The sequence below is a fragment of the Rhinoderma darwinii genome, chromosome 1, assembly GCF_050947455.1.
Source record: "Rhinoderma darwinii isolate aRhiDar2 chromosome 1, aRhiDar2.hap1, whole genome shotgun sequence".
In the NCBI taxonomy this organism is placed as follows: domain Eukaryota; kingdom Metazoa; phylum Chordata; class Amphibia; order Anura; family Rhinodermatidae; genus Rhinoderma; species Rhinoderma darwinii.
The window spans coordinates 15,792,016-15,812,720 of record NC_134687.1 but is presented as its reverse complement, the minus strand read 5'-3'; the positions used below and the strand labels follow the sequence as shown (position 1 = coordinate 15,812,720).

Below are 20,705 nucleotides of genomic sequence, written 5' to 3'. Positions count from 1 at the left end.
AACAGTGAAATCATCCTAAGGACAGTGACATCATCCAAAGGACAGTGACATCATCCTAAGGACAGTGACATCATTCTAAGAACAGTGAAATCATCCTAATGACAGTGACATCATCCTAAGGACAGTGAAATCATTCTAAGAACAGTGACATCATCCTAAGGACAGTGACATCATCCTAAAGACAGTGACATCATTCTAAGGACAGTGACATCATCCTAAGAACAGTGACATCATCCTAAGGACAGTGACATCATCCTAAGGACAGTGACATCATTCTAAGAAGAGTGAAATCATCCTAAGGACAGTGACATCATCCGAAGGACAGTGACATCATCCTAAGGACAGTGACATCATTCTAAGAACAGTGAAATCATCCTAAGGACAGTGACATCATCCTAAGGACAGTGAAATCATTCTAAGAACAGTGACATCATCCTAAGGACAATGACATCATCCTAAAGACAGTGACATCATTCTAAGGACAGTGACATCATCCTAAGAACAGTGACATCATCCTAAGGACAGTGACATCATTCCATTACATATCTCAGCCTGTTCATTAATCTGATTTTTTTTTAAAAACAGTACAGTGTAAATGAAGTATTGAACTGCATATTTGATTACCATAAAAACATAAATGGCATTTCATCTTATTATATTCTCATTAAACTATGCCACCCTGAATGTGCCCAACCAATCTAGTAAAGTTAATTATAAACCAGCCGGTCACCTGATATTTATCACAGGAATTACAAAAACTCAATAAATATTCATTTCATTCCCTGTGTGACTTTTGTTGTCTTATCCCTTCATGGTTTCCCTCTGGGGGGGGGGGGGTGATAGGTGCTTTATAATAGCGGTTTTAGACAAAATGGCGCAATATGGTTTACTAAGGCCTCATGCACACGACTGTAAAAACACCCGTTATTACGGGTCGTAATTACGACCCTAAATAACGGGCCCATAGACTTCTGTTGGCCACGGGTACCTTCCCGTTTTCTCACGGGAAGGTGCCCGTGCCGTTGAAAAAGATAGAACATGTTCTATTTTTTTATTTTACGGGCCGTGCTGCTATACTTTATAATGGGAGCACGGCTCGGAAAAACGGCCGGCTGCCCGTTGCCGGCCGTGCCCGGCCATGCTCGTAATTACGAGTCGTAATTACAAGCACGGTCGTATGCATGGGGCCTTAGCAAGGTGCAATGATACGTGACGTCCAAAATGTCACATTTGACGGAAACGCGCACTAAAAATAGTAAAAAGCAACAACAATAATAATCACACACCTAATAAAAACATACAGTAAAATTAAATCCCACAATGCCTCATACGTGATGAATGTTCTAGTTATATGGTTCATACCTAAGAAAGGATTATATAAAACTAACAACATATAAAACCGATTTACATCATGAAAAAAGGATTCAAAATACAACGACAACAACAACACCAGAGTGATACAGACGTGTTCACACTGCGCCCACGACAACTGCACAGAACGACAGGAGACGCTTCTGATGACCTCTATTAACACAATCAGGGAATGGAGCAGCGGACAAATGATATGACTACTGGCTAACATAGACTGGGACACCAAACCACTGGACACCAGGGACTAATTCACCAAACCACTGGACACCAGGGACTAATTCACCAAACCAGTGGACACCAGGGACTAATTCACCAAACCACTGAACACCAGGGACTGGAGTACCAGACCAATAAACATCAGGGACTAATATAACAAACCACTGGACACCAGGGACTAATTCACCAAACCCCTGAACACCAGGGTCTGGAGCACCAGACAAATAAATACAAGAGTCTAATGTAACAAACCACTGGACACCAGAGACTAATTCACCAAACCACTGGACACCAGGGAGTGAAGCACTAAACCAATAAACACCAGGGACTAATATACCAAACCACCGGACGCCAGGGACTGAAGCACCAAACCAATAAACACCAGGGACTAATTTACCAAACCACCGGACACCAGAGACTGGGGCACCAAACCAATAAACCCCAGGGACTAATATAACAAACCACTGGACGCCAGGGACTGGAGCACCAAACCACTGGACACCAGGGACTGGAAAACTAAACCGCTGAACACCAGGGACTGTAAAACGAAACCACTGGACACCAGGGACTGGAGCACTAAACCACTGGACACCAGGGACTGGAGCACTAAACCACTGGATACCAGGGACTGGAGCACTAAACCACTGGACACCAGGGACTATGTACATACCCATCTGTCACTGATGACTGAAGCTTTGAGCCACTGGTCTGGGGTAATAACTCACTAAACTCTAGGACTAAGGACAATTGACCATGAGACTGGGATATCAACCCACTGCAAACCATGGCCTTGGTATCCGGGACACAAAACGACTGGTCACTAGTATCGGAAAGATCAAGCCGCTCGATATTAGGGACTGTGCACAAACTTGAACTGGGAGCAAAAAATCACATAATGACTGAAGCATCATGCCAGTGGACACCAGGGACTATGGCATAAAATCGCTGTATTTTGTAAGACGTGTCTAGGGTCCCTAAGAAACTTGTCCCCTCATCCATAGGGAATAACTTCTCATCTTGATATATACTGGACAGCGCAACAACTCAGTGGGCCCTCAAACCCAGTCCTCTAGGGACCATAAAAAATGTCAGCCTTAGGGCTCATTCCGATGAACGAGTGTAAACTTGGATGTGCGGGATCCGTTTTTAGGGATCCCTCGTAGTCTTGAGTCTATTGAGGGATCCATGAAAATGGATGAAAATAGGACATGTCCTATTTTTTCACGAGCCCTTCAGACGGTCTGTTAAAACAATGGCCGTGTGAACAGCCCCAATGAATAGCATGGGTTCGTGTGCTGGCGTTTTTTTTTAACGGACAGCACACGGACATATAATACGCTCGTCTGAATAAGCCCTTATCATTTATGGACGACTCCTTCCCTGGTTGGGAGTCCTTAGGATGTATATCGGTAATCCCATACATCAGTACTCAGTCCTGCTCTGTATGTACTGGAGCACACGTGTAAGGCCCCATTCACACCGCCGGGCGCATACGCTTTTTTTTATAAAAAGTGGACCATTGAAAACGTATACAAACGTGTACCATTTTCTGTTTATGCCTGTGTTTTTTATAGCGCGTACGTTTAGCATATACTCATACGACGGTATACGTTTCTGTCCGCTTTTTAGCTAAAAAAGTATACGTTTTTTCTAAAGTGAACACTGATAAAAAAAAACAAAAAAACGGAAAGATTTACTGTATGTAATTGGATACACACGTATAGCTTTACATTTTCATGCATCGTCCATTGAGATCAATGGTAAAAAAAAAACATTACGTCGCGTATACGTTTTTTTGAAGTACAGAATAGCGCGGCAGACTTCGCATTTCATTACTTTCAAAAAACAGCCTCTCAACGTAAACCATGACCAACGTAGACCAAACGGACGCTATTTTGGTCTACGTTTGACCCATTAAAAACCGTATACGCCCGGCGGATAGCACAAACGCGATGTGAATGGGGCCTAATATAAAGTGCTGCGGAATATGTTGGCGCTCTATAAATAAAGATTCTCGGTCAAAAAGTAACCCCCGAGATGGCCCCATCTACCGAGACTCTGTGGAGATATTGAGTAGCTATCTGATCGTTACCATTGTCAGCCATATTATCTCTCATAGGGACTTCCTTTCCTGTCGCTCGGTCACCCAGAAGCTACAACTCATTGCTGATCTCCCCGACGGGAAATTACAGCGTGAGAACCACACTTTAAAGGGGCTGCCTTTTTTATACAAACCATTTCCATATGGCCTATAAGGGATTTTTAAGTCTATATAGATGGTACGTCCAATAGGAACCCCCCACCTATTGCCCAGAGTGGAGAAAGCTACTTGCTCTCGCTCTAGAGGACTTTGGGGCGTCCCCCATTTCCTCGTGATTAGCTGTACAGCATTGAGCATGCCGAATACAGTGGACAACCCCTTTAAGGAACGAGTTGCAAGACAGTGACCATTATATGACAGTTGTTTCCTGATGACCCGGGCTCGTCACTGGAGCTTAGAGTGTTCCCCGCAGCTGCCTGTGCGTTACACCAGCTCGTGACCCCCAGATGCATTCTGGGACTTGGCACCTTTGATGCAAAGGAAACAGATGCCAATGCACCTGACTTGTCACTCTCATAGTCCCAAATATGAGGGACTCCAGCTGAGTGCAGATAAATATAACCCCCCCCCCCCCACCAATGTGACAACAGTAACACCAACCGTCAGTAAATGAGCTCACGCTCTGTATAAACAGTAGTAAAGGACCATTCTGAGGTCATAGGTGACAGGTCACAGGTGATTGGGTGAACCAAATGTAACTGCACTACATACAAAATGCCATAACATATAGGAAAACCTGCCCAAAGTTTAGATAATTTTTCTCATCAATCAGCTTTCTACTGACCCCGTTATGCACTGTTACAACCCCCACTTTCCTATTCACTGCTTTGGCAATGTTATTGGTGTTTGTGTCAGTCTTCACTGTAGTTCCGGCATTTTATTCATACTTGTCTTTCCCATATAGGAGAGAATGAGGTTCTTCTAATTATTCATAGATTAGCTCAATTCTATTGAAAGATAGCAGTGCATTGTGGGAGCTCAGGTGACAGTGACCCAGAGCTCCGCTGTCAGGTCACATGTCTGACAATGAGGTGGAGCTAAACCGCTGTCTGTTTCCAAGGGCGACCAGCAGAATTCTGGAGGTACCTGTGCATCTGATTACATGGCAGCACAAGAACAGTAAAGAGAAAGATTGACAAAGTTACTCAACTTTTCATGTAGAATTCAACTGTGTAAAATTCAATTATTTCCGAAAATGTTTTAATTTTTCGTTGCCTTTTTCTCACCCATTATTGGAATGTGTGGTGCTGCCACCTGATGGCAAATGACGGGAAATGTCACAAAAAGTTGCAAAGAACATTTTATATATGGGAGGGAAAGGTCAATGTCAGGTAAACTTTTTGGAAGCCCCCATGGATGTCTGGAGTTATTGCCCAAGGGTAGCAAATAGTTATTGTTGAAGTAGTTGGAGGGTGTCGACTTAATTTAAAAAAAGTGACCCCCCCCCCTCCCCACTTTGCAACATTTTGTGACACCCATTGAGGTTGTCAATCTCTTTTCTACACTCCGGGCAAAACCTTTACACCGTGTTATGTCTAGCGCAGTGGGAGGAGCCTGACACAGAGATTCTCTCTTCAGTGTTCTTTCCCATAACACAATGTATCAGTTTTGCCCGGAGTTTTCCTTTAAGCAATTCTCCAATCCGTTCTGTAACCCAGCTGCGGAGCGGAGTTCTACTTTAACACATTTTCCTGTGTCTCCATTCGTTTCGTTCTTCTGAAACACAGAAACGTTTGTCTTGACGCGGTGGCGTTGGCTTTTGGCGCGGGACAGGACGGTGGTTGGAGGGGGAGGAGCCGACAGCTGCCGTCGTGTCACGTAATAACCTTCTGTACACAATATCGCCTACAGAGTACGGACAGCTGCAAGGAGAGCTGGAGGTGGTGGTCTGTACTCAGCAGGAGACGGATTAACCTGGAAAGTTCCCTGAAGAGAAACGACGGTGAAAAGAATTCAGAAAGTGGAGCAAGAAAGATGATGTGAAGAATAATCCGGGATGGGGGGGTCTGCAGTCCTAATGTATACACCTCTATATGTACAGGGTCCTTGTCCATGTATCTAAGCAAAAAATGTCGTCTCCCCTCCCCCCTCCTGATTTATGAAAGTAATAAAAAATTCTCATATACTTTGTATTTCAATGTTTTATTCTTTTTCAAGATCTCTGCTTGATGTCAACGAATTAGAACACTCTTATTTACATCCTGAGGCTAAACCTGTACAGCGTTAATACTTCTCACAGCTGAAGGTTTGTTTTACATCAGCGTTGCTTTCCGTTGAGGGGTTCTCTCTGAGCTTTCCGTCGGGGGAAGCCCTCAACGTAAACCAACGCTGATGTGAATAGACCCATAGCTCTGAACAGCTGAGGGTATGTTACACTTGTATCCAGTCTATGCAACCCCCTGGACTCCAGACTGATGCAATGTTTTAGTAAAGGTCAAATGTATCAGTCTGGAGTCCAGAGGGTTGCATAGACTGGATAGAAGTGTAATATACCCTCAGCTGTGCAGAGCTAATACGTCTCACAGCTGAGGGTTTGTTACACTTGTATCAAGTCTATGCAACCCTCTGGACTCCAGACTGATATATTAAATACTAAAACATTGTAACAAACAGGCCAGGAGAAAGATTTGTGCTGCTGATGTATTTAGCTCACTGAGGATTGCCTACACTGGAAACAATTGTAACAAACTCTCAGCTGTGAGAAATATTAGTCATGCACAACTGATGGTTTGTTACACTTGTATCCAGTCTATGCAATCCTCTGGACTCGGCACTGATACATTTGACCGCCACTGATACATTGTAACGAACTTACAAAGGGAAAAAAGACTTGTGCTGCTGATGTATTTAGCTCACTAAAGATTGTCTAGACTGGATACAATTGTAACAAACTCTCAGCTGTGAGAAATATTACATCTGCACAGCTGAAGTTTTGTTATACTTGTATCCAGTCTATGCCATCCTCTGGACTCCAAACTGATACTTTTGACCTCAAATGATACATTGTAACGAACTTACAACAGGAGAAAGATGTGTATGTACTGCTGATGTACTTAGCTCACTGAGGATTGTTTAGACTGGATACAACTGTAACAAACTCTCAGCTGTGAGAAGTATTAGCTCTGCACATGTTTTATATTCACTGATAGCAAGCAGAGATCTTGAAAATTGTGAGGAATTGAAACACAAAGTTCAATAGAAAGTTGCAGAACATCAGCTCTGCTGCGCGGTTCTCAGGACAAGACCTCCGGACATAGATATCAATGTATAGTGTGCGGAGTTCACATTACATCGAGGTCAGATATCAGTCACAGATACGGATGTAAATATATCTGGAGGATCAGCACTGCAGGAATGTGACATAAATCAGTGATCATCCATCCAATGATGAATAGTCTCCAACTAGCCTGAAAAGGCTGATACCAGAGAGCAATAGATTGTACAGGAAATGCACAGAAAGCAGGCTAAGGAAATACAGAGCTACTATTCTCATTACTAAGCTCTCAGGTTACAGATGTAGCAGAGTCAATTTGGTACTTTGGCACAAGTCATCTGTAATCAGTGACCTTTCTGTATTATCTGAACGGATTCAGCTCTGCTACATCTGTATACATTGGAAAATATTTATATTCAGGACTAACCCCCAAGAACTGAGGATTATTTTATCCCTAAATGTCCACATCTATCCTTAAAAAACATCTACTCTGAACTGTAGTGGATTTCTTAGGCTTGTGCCACGCAGCACGATGCCCAGCGTGTGTGGCAGACGGCTCAAGTGGCATCATGTGACATTGATAGAAGTTGATGGAAATGTTGCAGGTCGCTGTCCACAGCTTTTTGGGATGGAGCTGCAGGGGAGTCGACGTCATCATGCAACTTTTTGGATGTGTAACAAAGTCGCAGTCAAATTTTGCCACTCGAGGCATTTCTATAAATGTATCTCTAGTCTTAGGCCTGTGCTACATGGCAACTTGTGCAGTGCCTGGCACAGGAGGGTGGCATGACTGAAAGATGGCTTGTAGGCGGTCACTCCTGCATGAACTGTTTCACCCAACTTGATTGAATTTGAACATTGTACATGTTGTGCAACCGAGTTCAAGCCCATGTGGTCAACATTGCTCTGCTTTTACTGCAGAGAATCCTTCCGTCACCAGGATCTCCGCACACAAACATGGCAGTCAAGGGCTATTCCTTTTTAGACGCATAGACTTGGGCAGGGGGCTGCAGGAGTATATGGGTCCTTGGGTTACGGTGGGCCCTCCGTCTAACACATCCTCAGATAGACAAGCATAGAGAAAACTTAGGCCTTATGCACACAGTGCAGTTTTGGAGCAGTTTTTGAAGCCACAACCAGCAGTGGATCATAAAGGGAGGGGAAGTATATTGGAAAGATTTTACTTCTCTTTTTTTTTTTAATCCACTCCTGGTTGTGGCTTCAAAAACTGCACAAGAAAAAAACTGCACTGTGTGAATAAGGCTTTACCCAGATTCCCAAACCTAGTGGGCTGAAGCCGGCCCTGCTCCGGCATATTTTGAGATTTAAAGGGGTTATGTAGGGACCAAAAAGTCCTGATTATGGGCCAACATATCCAGTGCATTGCAGAAGTTGTCACCCCAGGCCTTACATTACTACAACCCCTGACATTTAAAGGGGTTTTCCAGTTTTACGTAAGTAAGGCTTAAACGTTGTCTAGTGAAAAGTTCTGCAACTTTCTAACATAGTTTGTGTTTCATTTTCTTACCACTATCAAGATCTCTGCTTGCTGTCAGTGAATTGGACCCGTCTTGTTCATAACCATAGGCTCAAATCATGTCCTGCTTTTGTACTAGTGTAGGTAAGAGCTGCCAGCCCGGAGAGAGATTTGTGCTGCTGCTCCGGCTATACTGATACATTGCGACAAACCGTCAGCTGTGTGAGCAGTTAGGTCAGAATGGATTTTTTGTAAATAAGGTTTCCATTCACTATTTGGGTGGGATATGGAAAATATGTGTGACATTTTGCACCAGCTTTATTTATATGAAACGGGAAATATTTTTATAACCATCGTACAGGAAGCTGCGCAATGTGAATGAAGCCGATAACGGAAAATATTATAAGAAAGATAAGGCAGATTCCTGAGCACAGCGGCAATGTATAATAGTACAGTACTGAGCGCTATAACAGCCCGGAGCACACCAACCGCCAAACAGGGGGAACCAGTTCCTCAGCCGCGCAATTTTATGTCATTTTTTCACAACATATGTGCATGAGACTACTGACATCTCCGCCTCGCTCCCTCGGTACAGCTGCTTTTGTGTATTTCCCCCCTCTGAGCTGTCTGCCAATGGCCGGCATCTCCACAGAGCACACCCCCCCCCTATGAATTGTGCAAGTCTGCATTCACCTTCAGCAAGCGCCACATGGGAGCAAAGACAAATATAAACACCACAGGGCAGGAAGGCAGAGCCGGGGGTCCGGCCCGCAACATGCCGCACCGGGAAATGCGGGCATATGAGACGCTGCAAAACAGGGAATTAAAAAAAAAAAGAGACAGGGATTTAAGGGGGTCAATACCACCTTAACTATGCAAAGGGGAATTACCATATATTGTATTATAATGGGAGTTTACAAAACAGATGCCACAAAGCGGCATGGAAAATTACAGCAATGCATGCGAATGGCACTGCGGGCAACAAGGGCATGATGGCCAGCAGCATGCCCGGTATATGCAGTTATACGGGTTATTACAAGCTAGTAAATAAAACCAAGATCTGTATATCACAGTTAAAAAAAAAATAATTAAATAGTGGAACGGGTATCATGAACGCGCCATTGACAAGCCTGAAGACCAAAAACAGGAGCCAGGGCGTTGTGAAAAATCGCTATTCGTATAGTGGGCGAAATCGTGTTGGCGGAATGTAATCATTAATGGATGAGATGATACAATGATGTTACCATTCAAAGTTATAGATGATATAATGAAGATTAGACGAGGTTATACCCATCCGCTACATCTCCCGCAATGCAACGCAGCCCTGTAATAAGACAAGGCAGACACCATACATTGCACATGGACCATCCGCAGCAGAGGATCCTATAGCAACAGAGGCTGAATGCCGCCCGCATGGCTCAAACGGTTTGACTTTTGCAGAAATAGCCGGGTCACTGTGCCAGGCTGCCAGGAGGAATTACATGAGGATTATTATTAATATTATGATTATGCCTGGCATAGGCGGCGGTGATGTGGACTCACCCAGGGAAGAGGCAGGAGGTCCAGATGTGAGGTCCAGAGGATGATCCTTATGTTATATCCCAATGCTAGGGCTGGGCACTGCAATGTCCTTTGCTCTGCACCCTGGCATATGCGTTCAGAGCGGGCAAGTCTTGATGCCCGGGTTCCCAGTCACCACTGGTTGGCTGGAAAGAGGAAAATGATCATTTGTCTGGCAGGATTTCTTTTCTTTGCACGTAGCATGAGAGAGGGAGCGAGAGAAGAGTTGTCCTCCCTCCCCTGCCAATCATACTGTGCCTGTCTGTATACAGAGGGAGGGCCGAGGGGCCGGGCCCGGGAAGGGGCAGGGAGAGAAAGAGCCAGAGTAATAGAGAGACAGAGGAGGGGAGCACATGGGGAGAGACAGATGCAGGATGGAGAGAGACAGAGGAAGGGACGCGTGCAAGAGACGGCGGAGAAAAGAGGCGAGACACAAAGGAAAACAAAGAAACGCCTGGAGATTTCCCCGCGGACGCGGTCGCGTCACTAATCCGACCGTAAAGCGTTTCGAATAGTGGATGCGGAACATAATCAAGACTAAATATCCACCTCTCTCGTACATAATTTGCCATTCACGAGTCTGGGAAAGCTGAGTCACAACACCTATGATACAGACTGCCGGGCTTAAATCCCATGTGAGTTTGTAGGACGCAGTAGAGCCCCCCCAAGTTATCATTTCAACCTCCATTAATAAGCAAATATTTACTAATTAATATCTGTTTTAGTAAATACTTGTAGTCCCTATAAAATAACAATTTCAGAGCATCTTTTCTTAGAACTTTGTCATGTGGGTTCCTCTGTTGTTCCTCCTAGAAATGTATGAATAAATCGACAACTGGGTGTTACCATTTCTCTTCTCAAAGGGACGTGTCCCCACACAGTCTCACTCTGTCAGCACTGATTGGACAGTGTCAGGCAGTGTAGGGACACGCCCCCAACTGGTAACACCCAGCTGTCAATTTAGTCATGAATTTCTAGGAGGAGGAACAGAGGAACGGCACAATGCAGGGTTTTAAGAAAAGAAGTGCCAGAATTGTTATACAATGATTTACTAAAACAGACATGTCAGGAGAGGTGACGGGTCCTCTCTACTTGTCATCACATTTATATGTCCCGGATTGTGCCATGTCTGCCGCCCGCCACCCACCTCCAATCCACTGCCAATTTTTTGTCTACTCCTCTGTTCTCTTCTTGCCTCTCCCTGTCCCCTCACCGCTCTATAATTACAGAATAATTAAGGTATCTCTATATAATTACTTAACCGCATATCACACCCATCATTCATCTACAATATCACTCTACCGGCTGGACCGGGCTGCGGAGAACACCGCCGGTTCACATGGAGTGACTGGTCCGATACTGGGATCATCTATACCCGTCCATAGACGATTACTTACCTGATACGATTGATCCGTAGCGCCTGTACTGATAATCGTTACGTCTATGGCGGCAAAACAATCTTATATGATCGATGGAGACGTCTGATTTATTGGTGAACATATAATGGCAATGCCAGATCCCACCCAGCTTAACTAGAGTCCTGAACGGCAAATCGTCCTGGTTGTCCAAAGTCATCGGATTAGGAGAAGAATGTATTTATAGCTTTAGTGGCATTTTCTCACAATTAAAAGTTCCACAGGGGTTGTAACCCAACTTTCCTAGAGTCCTGAAAGGCTTTTGTGGGCCTCACATCCCTTGACGTATGACCCGCAAAGACACAAAAACGTACATCTCCACATGTATGACATGAATCATGACTAGAAAAATACTTACATTTACTCATCATTGTCTAATTTACTAAAAGGGGTTGTCTGGTTTGGTCAAAAATATCTGTCACAGGCGAGGCAGGGGCTGGGTGACCCCCATTCTGGTGATAGGTGCAGGTCCCAGAGCTAAGAAGACACGCGCCTATCAGACATTTACGGTATATCCTGTGAATATGCCATAATTGACTGAGTTGGGAAAACCCCTTTAACACGAACAACCCAGGTGGTCTAGGGTACTGAGGGGGTTAATGCTAACATCCTTGGTGGACTAGAGGAGTTAGGGTCAGTTCACACTGAGTTTTTTTTACGTGGAAACCGCGTCGGAAATCGTGCCGAAAAACACTCGAAAATGCCTCCCATTGATTTCAATGGGAGGCGGAAGCGTTTTTTTCCCGCGAACTGAAAAAACGGCTCGCAGGAAAAAGAAGAGACATGCCCTATCTTCGGGCGTTTACGCCTCTGACCTCCAATTGAAATCAATGGGAGGCAGAGAAAGCGTATTTTGCTGCAATTTTCACTGTGTTTTTCAGTGCATTTTTTGCTCAAGGCCATTGAGCGCCACAGGCAAAAAACGCAGTGAAAAACGCCGGCGTGCAGGAAGAGCAAAATCTGCCTCAAAATTCCAAACGGAATTTTGAGGCAGACTTTCTGCCTGCAAAAAACTCAGTGTGAACCCAGCCTAAAGGGGTTAATACCAACATCAGGGATCAGTGGTCTAGGGTGGTGAAGAGATTAATATTAACATTCCTAGTGGTCTAGGGTGGTGAATGGATTAATAACATCCCTGGTGGTCTAAGGAGGTGAAGGGTTTAATACTCACATCCCTGGTGGTCTAGGGTGGTGAATGGATTAATAACATCCCTGGTGGTCTAAGGAGGTGAAGGGTTTAATACTCACATCCCTGGTGGTCTAGGGTGGTGAAGGGTTTAATATTTACATCCCTGGTGGTCTAGGGTGGTGAAGGGTTTAATATTTACATCCCTGGTGGTCTAGGGTGGTGTAGGGTTTAATACTTACATCCCTGCGGGTCTAGGGTAGTACTGCAGCCCCTATTTTGCAGCGTGCAGGACTCTCTGGCTTCTTCCTTCCTCTTGCTCATCTGGATGTGGCTGTAAACTGTTCTTGCACACGGACACTTCTTCATCAGCTACCAGCCAATCACAGAGCAGCTCAGCCAATCATAGAGCTCGATGATTGGCTAATGGGAATGATGCAGTGTCTGAGCAGGTGGAGGGGAAGCATGATACAATATGTCTCCCCCTGGTGGATATTTCCACCATCTCTCTGCTGATTCTCCAAAATGAAAGATTAAAGCTTCTGACCCCTGATGCAAAATCGGTACCAGGGTGTGCCAACCATCAGGTGCCACGTATAACTGCTTGCCTGTTAAGAGGGGCACATTTGAGCTCTGGTGTGACTGCTATCTCTGCACCCCCTATAGCTGCACCACAGCCTAGCAGCCCCTGAAATAAGACGCTCGCCCGTCTAAGTGGCGTCTCGCAGAGATCCCAGTACTGGGGGGAAGGAATATTTTCGGATACATTACAATACATTATACCGGGCACCTGTATCAACACCGAGAAATACAAATTCTTGAGGCCGGTTGTGGCCTGGTCTTACTTATATCTGGTTCTGGAAAAGCTGGGTGACATAACCAGCATTACAACTCCCATGTCACCCAACGCTGAATGACAAATCTAGTTGTATTGGAGCTTCCATTCAGGAGTCTGGGACAGCTGGGTGACAACTCATAAAGGAGCGGTAATGGCAGCCATATATATTGCTTTGTTTTTCTTTCTATTTTTTTGGGGGGGTTCCACCACTAAACATTTGGGCCTGGTATAGGGAAGCTATTGACGGATGGCGCCCCCTGCTGCCACTGATCACGTCAGGACTCCCTGTACATCCCTGTGCCAACCAAAGTCCACCCTCTGGCACTAGTGACGGGTACTAGATGGATGAGAGATGTAAAGGGGCGGCAGCGCTGCAGTGCTTGGTCCTGAGTGTCCCTGGTGACCCCCGGCCATGCTTTGTTGGCTAGGCCAGGCCTGGTCCTGGTATCTCCCTCTGCCCGCTGATATCTCTCATCATGATTGATCTTATGTTGACCAGATTCTCGGCCAGGCTACTGTGATTGGCCCTTTCCTTATCTACTACTAAGCCACCCTCATGTCACTGCAGATTGGTTAAAGGGGCTACGCCTCTGTACAGACAGCCAACATGGTGACCAGCTGATCGGGATGGGTCTGACTCCTGGAGCCCGCGGCGATCAGCTGCGATCACAAAGTAAAGATGCCACTGGCCATACAGTTCTCTTACAATGTCCGCTGTAGGGGAAATGTATTATTACATGCCAGCCAACAAAATGAGTGGCCGACCATGTAATATATGGGCAGGGCTCTTACATAGCGGCTCTCTGCTCTGGTTCATAGAGGGCGTCCCAAATGTGGGAACCCCCATCTATGATGTCCAAATACCCTAAAAGTTCATATGTAGAGGGGCTCACGAGACCACCCCCCGTCATTGCTCTGTTTTTCCTGCTGGCAGAATATCCTGAGATCTCAGATAATAGTTTCTCCATAAAAAAGGCGCAAAAATCGGTGCACATCTACTCCTGCTCATAGCGCGCAGAGATTTCATTTGCTGGCTTTAGAACAGATCCAGATGCACCAATTTTATTAGGAGGGATGCGCTTAATAAATTTGGCGCATTTTACTTCAACGCACTTTTTACTAAGACTGGCGTTTCATACTTTAGTCAAACAGAATCCTGCTGGGGTAAGACGCGCGTTTAATTTAATAAGAGGCGCACACCAACTATAAACTGGCGTAGATTTCCGTTATAATTTATGTCAATTTCTGGCATAAATTATAGTAAATCTGCCGGGCTGCGTGTTGTCCTGTTCCTTCCCGCTAAGCCCCGCCTACCTTTTCTAAAAAGTGGTGAAAGCGGCATGATGGCTGTTTTGCGCAAAAAAAACGGTGACTTTTTTCCATCTGAAAACTGGCACAAATCGTTTAATAAATGTCCCGGTATGAAACACAAGTCGTAATAAATTTCCCTCATTGTGCGCCAATTCTGACCCAAATTGAGCCAAAGAACTGGTGCTCAAGCCGTGTGCCACCTTCATGTAGTGCTTCTTGCACCTGACTAGTCAAGTGGGCGTGTCTTAGAGGAAATGCACCAAATCGCGGAAAAAAAAGCATACGGTTTCAGATGTCGTTTTTTTTGCAGCTTTAACTGCACCTCAAACGTACCGTACGAATACTCGGAGAGTATTGATAAATCTGCTCCAATGTTCCTAGTCACTGACAGCAAGCAGAGATCTTAAAATCTATAAAGATTGGTCATAATAATGGGACTCCACTGTGTAATTTTGGCACTATATGGTTGCATTATATGGATACTAGATATTATTTGAGCACTATATGGTGGTATTATATGGATACTAGATATTATTTGGGCACTATATGGTGGTATTATATGGATACTAGATATTATTTGGGCACTATATGGTGGTATTATATGGATACTAGATATTATTTGGGCACTATATGGTGGTATTATATGGATACTAGATATTATTTGGACACTATATGGTGGTATTATATGGATACTAGATATTATTTGGGCACTATATGGTGGTATTATATGGATACTAGATATTATTTGGGCACTATATGGTGGTATTATATGGATACTAGATATTATTTGAGCACTATATGGTGGTATTATATGGATACTAGATAATATTTGGACACTATATAGTTGTATTATATGGACACTAGATATTATTTGGGCACTATATAGTTGTATTATATGGACACTAGATATTATTTGGGCACTATATGGTGGTATTATATGGATACTAGATATTATTTGGGCACTATATGGTGGTATTATATGGATACTAGATATTATTTGGGCACTATATGGTGGTATTATATGGATACTAGATATTATTTGGGCACTATATAGTTGTATTATATGGATACTAGATATTATTTGGGCACTATATGGTGGTATTATATGGATACTAGATATTATTTGGACACTATATGGTGGTATTATATGGATACTAGATATTATTTGGACACTATATGGTGGTATTATATGGATACTAGATATTATTTGGACACTATATAGTTGTATTATATGGATACTAGATATTATTTGGACACTATATGGTGGTATTATATGGATACTAGATATTATTTGGGCACTATATGGTGGTATTATATGGATACTAGATATTATTTGGGCACTATATGGTGGTATTATATGGATACTAGATATTATTTGGGCACGATATGGTGGTATTATATGGATACTAGATATTATTTGGGCACTATATGGTGGTATTATATGGATACTAGATATTATTTGGGCACTATATGGTGGTATTATATGGATACTAGATATTATTTGGACACTAAATGGTGGTATTATATGGATACTAGATATTATTTGGGCACGATATGGTGGTATTATATGGATACTAGATATTATTTGGGCACTATATGGTGGTATTATATGGATACTAGATATTATTTGGGCACGATATGGTGGTATTATATGGATACTAGATATTATTTGGGCACTATATGGTGGTATTATATGGATACTAGATATTATTTGGGCACTATATGGTGGTATTATATGGATACTAGATATTATTTTGGCACTATATGGTGGTATTATATGGATACTAGATATTATTTGAGCACGATATGGTGGTATTATATGGATACTAGATATTATTTGGGCACTATATGGTGGTATTATATGGATACTAGATATTATTTGGGCACTATATGGTGGTATTATATGGATACTAGATATTATTTGGGCACTATATGGTGGTATTATATGGATACTAGATATTATTTGGGCACTATATGGTGGTATTATATGGATACTAGATATTATTTGGACACTATATGGTGGTATTATATGGATACTAGATATTATTTGAGCACTATATGGTGGTATTATATGGATACTAGATATTATTTGAGCACTATATGGTGGTATTATATGGATACTAGATATTATTTGGGCACTATATGGCGGTATTATATGGATACTAGATATTATTTTGGCACTATATGGTGGTATTATATGGATACTAGATATTATTTGAGCACGATATGGTGGTATTATATGGATACTAGATATTATTTGGGCACTATATGGTGGTATTATATGGATACTAGATATTATTTGGGCACTATATGGTGGTATTATATGGATACTAGATATTATTTGGGCACTATATGGTGGTATTATATGGATACTAGATATTATTTGGGCACTATATGGTGGTATTATATGGATACTAGATATTATTTGGGCACTATATGGTGGTATTATATGGATACTAGATATTATTTGGGCACTATATAGTTGTATTATATGGATACTAGATATTATTTGGGCACTATATAGTTGTATTATATGGATACTAGATAATATTTGGACACTATATGGTGGTATTATATGGATACTAGATAATATTTGGACACTATATAGTTGTATTATATGGATACTAGATATTATTTTGGCACTATATGGTGGTATTATATGGATACTAGATATTATTTGGGCACTATATGGTGGTATTATATGGATACTAGATATTATTTGGCCACTATATAGTTGTATTATATGGATACTAGATATTATTTGGGCACTATATAGTTGTATTATATGGATACTAGATAATATTTGGACACTATATGGTGGTATTATATGGATACTAGATAATATTTGGACACTATATAGTGGTATTATATGGATACTAGATATTATTTTGGCACTATATGGTGGTATTATATGGACACTAGATATTATTTGGGCACTATATGGTTGCATTATATGGATACTAGATATTATTTGGGCACTATATGGTGGTATTATATGGATACTAGATATTATTTGAGCACGATATGGTGGTATTATATGGATACTAGATATTATTTGGGCACTATATGGTGGTATTATATGGATACTAGATATTATTTGGGCACTATATGGTGGTATTATATGGATACTAGATATTATTTGGGCACTATATGGTGGTATTATATGGATACTAGATATTATTTGGGCACGATATGGTGGTATTATATGGATACTAGATATTATTTGGGCACTATATGGTGGTATTATATGGATACTAGATATTATTTGAGCACTATATGGTGGTATTATATGGATACTAGATATTATTTGGGCACTATATGGTTGTATTATATGGATACTAGATATTATTTGGGTACTATATGTTAGTATTATATGGATACTAGATATTATTTGGGCACTATATGGTGGTATTATATGGATACTAGATATTATTTGGACACTATATGGTGGTATATTGCTGGTTGAATATGAAGTGCTATCTTGGCACTATATGGCGTTATGGTGTGGACTGAACTTTGGCATGTCAGGCATGTCTCTTTTTTGTTGCCAGTGAGAGCTTACAGGGGGAAGGGAGAGAAGAAGCCTTAGGCTCGGTTCACATCTGCGCTACGATTTCCATTCTCTTCTTTCAGATGTAAGTGCTGGATCCGTTTCATGACGGAGCCAATGATGCCAGTGGCTTTAATGGCTTCTGTCGGGTTTCTGTCATCATTTCCGATCTTTTTGCTGGACAAAATGGCAGTGTATGCTGCTCTATTTTGTCCTGCAAAAATGACGGAATCTGCCACAGAGGCTCCGTTGTGTGAACATGTAAGATATGGGAATCGTATTACCAAGACGGTAGAGCCATTGTATTGTTCTGTTGTAATCATTTGATACTGTGCCTTTAAATGCTATCGTGTGGACGTATTGCATATTTGAGATGTAGCTGTGCTTTAGTTTCCACCACTGCAATTTTTTTCCTTTTAAGCCATGCCTCTAATCCCACCCAATCCTTGCCCATACACTCCCAATTCATCCCACACAGTATAATGCTCCCATAGTGCCTCCCACACAGTATAATGCCCTCTAGCTGCCACCATACAGTATAATGCCCCCATAGACACCACCATACATTATACTGCCCCATAGAAGCACCCATACAGTATAAAGCCAACACAGATGCCCCATACAGTATAATGCTCACACAGATTCTCCCATGCAGTATAATGCCAAAACAAATTCCCCCATAAAGCATAATGCCCCCATAGCTGCCCCATACAGTATAATGCCCCCTTAGCTTCCCCTAGTGCCAGTGCCCTTGAAGATAGTGACACTGTGCCCATGTAGATAGTGCCAAAAGTGACCCTGCAGTGACCAGCCACACGAAAATTACTTGGAAATATCTGGTTCTCATACAATAAGTCTATAGGGGCTACTTAGTCAGCGGCCAGTCACCCTCAACTACAAAAAGGACGATAGACTCAAATCAGGAGACGCAGCCACCATCTTGAGGCCTACTAGGAACGAGCAGACGTCTCCTTGCATCAATGCTGGGCTACCCTTGCTCTGCCGGTCACACAGAACAACAAGCCATCTATCTTGCCAGTCTGCTCCACCTGTATATAGCTGTAATATAAGTGCTGCACCTCCCACATGTATATAATATTTATGGCTGAGAGCAACGTCAAACGAACTGTACATATTGTAATGCTGAAAGGAAAAGTGAAAGTGATAGCGCTAACTTTCTGCCGTGTTTCATCTTTTTTTGTGGCGTTCCTGCGGGGGCTCGACCATCACATCGCAACCACCCCCACTTTATGACTAGATACAGTGTTTTGACAGTGTGTGACCTAGATATTAGCCCTGTGACAAGAAGTAGCTTCTCCTGCACACAGTTACTGTTCATATGAATAGACGGGGCAGGGCATACCTCTCAACCCTCCAGATTCAGCGGGACAGTCCCAGATTCCGGGCGGCGTCCCACTGTCCTGGGCAGCCGGGGGCATGTCCCGCTGTCAACTGTATCTGCGTCCTGAGGACGCAGATACAGTTGAACCCAATTCTAAGGCAGGGAACCATTAGCTCCCTGCTTCAGAATTAGTTCAGAGCGGAGGAGGAGAGGGAGTTCCTCCACTCGCCGAGGACTCCCCGGGCACAACGCTACTTTAAGCGCAGTGCTTGGGGAAGCCCTTGACGTCACTCTCCATATATGGCTAATCCTTGAGCAGAATCCCTGTTGTCGATGATCTGGCTGGGGATTCCTCTCCTAGAGGAAACCCCTGAGGTCACTGTCCATATACAGTGACCTCAGGAGTTTCCTCCAGGAGCGGAATCCCTGACCTATGCTTTGGATGAGGATTACATGGTCACTATCTACAAGGGCACTGGCACTAGGGGAAGCTAAGGGGGCATTATGCTGTATGGGGGCAGCTATGGGGCATTATACTGTATGGGGACATCTGTATGGGCATTATACTGTATGTGAGAATCTGTGTGGACATTATACTGTATGGGGGACAGCCATGGGGCTGCATACTGTATGGTAGCAGCTATGGGGGCATTATACTGTATAGTGGCAGCTATGGAGGCATTATACTGTACGGTGGCAGCTAGAGGGCATTATACAGTTATTTGGTATTATACTCTGTGGGAGCATGATACTGTGTGGGCTGAAATGGGTGTGTATGGGCGGGGATTGGGTGTGATTAGAGGCGAGGCTTAAAATTAAAAAAAAACATTTACCACAACACGGTTGTCCCTCTTTGTGATACGTGGAAGTTGGCAGGTATGAGCAGGGTAGGACAACTTCATTAATTTTCCTGAAAAAAAAAGTTGTGAGATTTTATTGATGCGTGAGAACAGCTTTAATCTCATGAACGCCTGACCCGAGTTGTAAAAATGATGAGGATAAGGCTATGTTCACACGACAAACAAAAAACGGATGTAAAATACAGAGCTGTTTTCAAGGGAAAACAGCCGCTGATTTTCAGCAGTTTTTTAAGCAACTTGCGTTTTTTGATGCCGTTTTTACGGGCGTTTTTGGAGCTGTTTTTATATTGAGACAATGAAAAACGGTTCCAAAAACAGCTCAAG

General features: G+C 43.0%; 1 protein-coding gene and 1 long non-coding RNA gene across 2 annotated transcripts in view; one reads left to right on the top strand and one right to left on the bottom strand.

Moving 5' to 3' along the window:
* Positions 1-5,820, top strand: part of LOC142748719 (uncharacterized) — a 63,825-nt gene extending 58,005 nt beyond the window's left edge. The window contains exon 2 of the long non-coding RNA XR_012882292.1: positions 5,540-5,820. This is a non-coding gene — a long non-coding RNA (uncharacterized LOC142748719). The remainder of the gene's footprint in view (positions 1-5,539) is intronic.
* The window catches only part of LOC142748706 (RING finger protein 24), an 85,548-nt gene extending 75,373 nt beyond the window's left edge, over positions 1-10,175 (bottom strand). The window contains exon 1 of the mRNA XM_075855901.1: positions 9,922-10,175. The gene's annotated coding sequence lies outside the window, so the exon portion shown is untranslated. The remainder of the gene's footprint in view (positions 1-9,921) is intronic.
* Positions 10,176-20,705: the final 10,530 nt, after the last annotated feature.